Source organism: Dreissena polymorpha, chromosome 3 (assembly GCF_020536995.1).
Source record: "Dreissena polymorpha isolate Duluth1 chromosome 3, UMN_Dpol_1.0, whole genome shotgun sequence".
Classification (NCBI taxonomy): domain Eukaryota; kingdom Metazoa; phylum Mollusca; class Bivalvia; order Myida; family Dreissenidae; genus Dreissena; species Dreissena polymorpha.
The window spans coordinates 56,132,140-56,136,970 of NC_068357.1; the positions used below are offsets into that span (position 1 = coordinate 56,132,140).

General features: G+C 36.9%; 2 long non-coding RNA genes across 4 annotated transcripts in view; both read left to right on the top strand.

Annotated features, from left to right (window-relative positions):
* The window catches only part of LOC127874256 (uncharacterized), a 1,376-nt gene extending 1,252 nt beyond the window's left edge, over nucleotides 1-124 (top strand). The window contains exon 3 of the long non-coding RNA XR_008046744.1: nucleotides 1-124. This exon is cut by the window's left edge and continues 54 nt beyond it. This is a non-coding gene — a long non-coding RNA (uncharacterized LOC127874256).
* A 715-nt stretch (nucleotides 125-839) lies between these two features.
* LOC127874255 (uncharacterized) lies at nucleotides 840-3,434 on the top strand. Of its 3 annotated transcripts, none has more exons than XR_008046743.1 (4): nucleotides 840-999; nucleotides 2,443-2,557; nucleotides 2,589-2,605; nucleotides 3,131-3,434. It is a non-coding gene; the product is annotated as an uncharacterized LOC127874255 (long non-coding RNA). The 3 variants fall into 3 exon arrangements; XR_008046741.1 differs by lacking the exon at nucleotides 2,589-2,605 and adding an exon at nucleotides 2,620-2,636; XR_008046740.1 differs by lacking the exon at nucleotides 2,589-2,605 and adding an exon at nucleotides 2,651-2,667.
* Nucleotides 3,435-4,831: the final 1,397 nt, after the last annotated feature.

Here is a 4,831-nt window from a genome sequence, read left to right on the forward strand (position 1 = left end):
TCCGGTTGACGAATTCATTCGACTTTTCAACGTATTTGGCCGTCCTTACGTCGATGTCAAGCTGGGAGGGAAAGAATACGTCTGTACAACGAGCCTGCGAGCTTTTGGAGATGGCTTGCCGTCATTAAAGGTATCATTAAACATACTGTATGTATGTGCTCTAAGTCAATACGCCAGTCATTCGGTCAGTCGGTCGAATCTTCCATGGTTCCATGCTCATGACATGCTTCGTTGCTTGATTGATTGCTCCCTCCCTTCCCCCTCTCCTCTCTCCCTTCCTTCTTTATTCCTTCCTTGACTTCCTTGACTGCCTGACCGACCGACCCGCCGACCCGCTCACAAACTCACGCAAGTACTCACTCACTCACGCACTCACTCGCTCACTCACTCACAAACTCACACACTCGCTCACTCACTCACTCACTCACTCACTCACTCACTCACTCACTCACTCACTCACTCACTCACTCACTCACTCACTCTGTTTTAGTCACTCACAAACTCGCACTCTCACTCACACACTAATTTTTGCACTCACTTATTCAATCACTTACTGACTGCCTCACCCACCCATTGATTGAATTGTTGATTGATTGATTGATTTATATTATTTACTTTTTAAATTTATTTATTTATTGATTTGTGTATTTATTCAGTAAGACACTAAACAAGTCAGTCATGCAACACTTTATTAATTTCTTCGTTTTTATTGACATATACATTTATTCAGTCTGTCATATTTAAAATTACACGAAAGCTCATTTATTTCATGGATTATACTATTCAAATACATATGCATTGATTTAATAATGAATTAATGTATTTTCGTTCACAGGCGTTCCTTGACGACGCCGCTTCTGAGAGCGCATTTATTGTCACATGTGGCGTTCTGTCTCACGCCATCTTCAAACACGAGAACACATACGAGCTGTTTGACTCGCATGGCTTCATAACAAAGTACAATGGTCGGTATATTAAACCGAAGGGCTCAATTTTCAGGTGTGTATTTGCGCTTATTGTCTTTTCTTGTTTAATAAAAATAAAATAAAATTGGGCATAATGCATGTGCGGTAAGTTTTGTCCCAGATCAGCCTGTGCAGTCCGCACAGGCTAATCAGGGACAACACTTTCCGCTTTTATGGTATTTTGCGTGGAAAGGCAGTCCCTTCTTACCGAAAATCTTGGTTAGGCGGAAAGTGTCGTCCCTGATTAGCCTGTGCAAACTGCATAGGCTAATCTGGGACGGCACTTAATTCACATGCATTAAGCCCAGTTTTCTCAGAACGCGATTCAATTGTGAATTGTGTTTTGTTTTATTGTGCATTTTATTGTTTTGTCTGCATCTGGGCATTTGTGTATACTTGAGTTGTGTTAGAAATAACTAAACATTTACTAAAGAACTAACAAGTGCTCATATACGTTCTAAAAAAGGCTTTTTTCGGCTGTGTTTCATACTCATTAAAAAATAATCTTTTTTTCTAAGGGAGTGTTTTGGATCACACTGGGGCATTTGTTTATCTTTCATCTTCATTTAATTCTTGTGTTCTTAGTTCTATTCTTTAATGTCATGATTCCGCAGTAAATGCCATGCTCAAAACTATACCAAAACTTCCGAATAAGCCGCGTTAATGTAAGCTCTCCATATCGTGCATTATCCCACTATAGTTTACCGTTGTACATTTAATATGGGTTGCGCTACGTTTTCCGTGCTAGGAAACCTTTCCATGTTATTTTTCAGAAATTCGCGTAAGCCGTGTACAATATACATTTTGAGACTTTTCTAAGGCAACACATACGTGGATACGTTTTAAATGCACCACTGTTCAAACTTGAATATCTCAAATATCTCAGTTATTTATAAAGAATTTGGTTGAACATTGGACATGTGAGCCCTTGATTACAGTCTGTGAAAGCTCACGATCAAATCATTCATCCATGACGACCGGACGCTTGGACACGTGTGATGGGTAGTTTTCAACATGTCAATCGCGCGGTTGCGCTCCTGAATTTTTATACGAGCCATATTGTTCATTTGTATTGATGTTATGTTTTCCTGGTGTAAGCACCCACATAGAATGGGCAACTTGACAAAAAAAAAGAATTATAGCGCGTTTCACCATTTCCACGTGCAAAGAGATGAAACTATACCTTCCCTACGTGGTAAACAATCCGATCGTCACGGGTGAATGATTTTTATCGTGAGCTTGTACAGAATGTAGTCAAATTATCAAATGTAAATTTGAAAGTTAGCCGTTAAAAAAGCATCAAAGTATATGTAGTTGCCGTGTTTTTATTTCAACTACTGACAGCTGAAAATGAAAATTGCTCACCATGCGTACACATCTTGTATAACTGGCATTTCGCTCTTTTAAAATCCTGTAAAGGTCCAGAAACTTCAATATTAATATTAATATAACATTATAATATATTCATTTTTTCAAGGTTCTCTTCTGTAGACGAACTTAACAAGTTTGTACTCGCCTTACACGGCAAAGAAGCCTATATTCAGGTGGCGGCAGTGACGGTGAGACCGCCAGAAGTTGAGAGGCTCACCAAGGTGTTACACGAGTACAGGTAGGCTCACCAAGGTGTTCCACGAGTACAGGTAGGCTCACCAAGGTGTTCCACGAGTACAGGTAGGCTCACCAAGGTGTTCCACGAGTACAGGTAAACCGGTGTTCTTTTGCTGGAATGATCTTATATTAAGAATTTGTATCTTATTGGTTAAAATGTACATTAATTCATAGCGAATGGTACGTTTTGTATGTGCATGCATGTTCTTATATTTTTGCTTTAAAGTGACTCTGGTCAAAGGAATCGGTCTGCATTGTTGATATGACTAGTTTGAAGTCGTTCCACAACTTTGACCTGTCCTTACAATCTTACAGTTGATAGTTCAATGCGTTTTTTTATCAGTGTTTACATTTGTATTATTGTTTTAAGTTTTATCTAAAACGAATAAATGTATACATTTTCAAAACATTTATTTTTTCTGTTAATAGATTAATCCGAACAACGTTAAATATAAAAATGTACATATTTCAAATGTTGTGTGTAGGCATTCAATCTTTAGTCTATTAGTTGCTTCTTTTTTATTATATTTTTTTTATTAACTGCCTGTTGGTTTCAGATATGAGCCATACATAGACAACACCATTCTGCCGCCGGGACAATATATTCCTGCCATCCTTGATGACTCCTCCTCCACGGCATGTGAAGATAGTGCCTACATCACCATGCTTGGTTGCAGAGATTAAAGAAGACTGAAGATATATGTACATAGATGAAAACATTTACCAATTTAGCGACACTGATATAAAGACAGTTAATACATCGCTATGCTTGATTTGAGAGTTTGAAAGCTTCTACTTGGATACATATACATTAGTGAAAAAATAATACACACATATGAGAAATTGATATTGTAACAAGGATATATATGTATCCGATTTTCCTAAAAGCACGTGATTTCAATCCTAAGTTGGGCAACGCAATTTTTTGAGGCAAACTCAACATTACCAAATGCGCATTGCAATAAAATTTCAAATGACTATATATTCAATATATAATCATAGCATATTACAATCGACACTGTATTCTGTATATTAGATCCTCTAGTTACACACTGCACTAACATTTCCCGGAAAACGTTCTAAGAAATGTAACACCTTTGGCTATTAGGCGTTGAAGGACCATAACGCAAGCATCATCGTACACACCGTTCAATCACCTCCAGCGACGACTGTGGATCATGCGACGACTGAGATACTGTTTACATGTCGGTGGAAAGCGGAGTGTAAGTATTTCCCTATTCTTTATATTTTACGTATTCATTTGAGCAGGTGTGAGTGTGTTCTTTGCGAGACTAAGTGAGAAGGACTTTGGTAACGTAATCCCTACCTCCCTAGTTGCTTACTTTTCAAGACATCCGTTAGCATGTGGTCAAAAATCTAACAAAATTCACCACTTTCTCAGTCAAACCCTAATCTTAAAGGATTTAGATTAAAGATAAATATGAAAAACATTTTATTGAAATCTTTAATATTTTTGCTTCGGTTATTCCAATCTACAGCATTCCACATGAACAAACAACATTTTTATCAACGATTAAATTCGAGTGGGTTTTGAAAAAACGCCTCATAATGACGGCTGTTACTAATTATTAGATGGTCATGATAACGGCTACGAAAATAAAATTATGCTAATGCATTCGGCTGATGCAATGGAAAATGTCATGATGAGATGTGGACGATATTCCTGCTCAGAACTGTTTAAGTAACATTACTACTCAAAATCAACGAAAATTTCGTACAATATTTCGTAAAATAAACTTAACCAATTAAAAATCAGTGTTCCTTATGTCCATTGCTGAAATTTCAACGCCAGATGTGGTCTGTTAAAATAGATGTTTGTAGATACAAAATGCTCGCTGTTTTTCCATTTGAATTTCCCGCAACGATATCTATTCATACGACACATGAACACTTACATGATGTTCGTTTGTCGTATGAATAGATATATTCGCGGGAAAATAAAATGGAATTGTGTCACAAATAAATAAAAACGAGCATTTTGTATCTACAAAAATCAATGTAATCATACCACATCTAGCGTTGAAATTGTGGCTATTGCTATAAGAAACACTGATTGTTTAGGTTTTAACTTTATTTTACGAAATACTCTACGAAATTTTGTTGATTTTGAGCGTTATAGAGACTTTAAATAGGTAATTTTAATTATGTACATATAGACTTACCGTTATCCAAAGATTGTGTCTAATCCTCAATCGTTATAGCGACTTGTATTCTCATCTTGTTGCCGGGGAAGAACA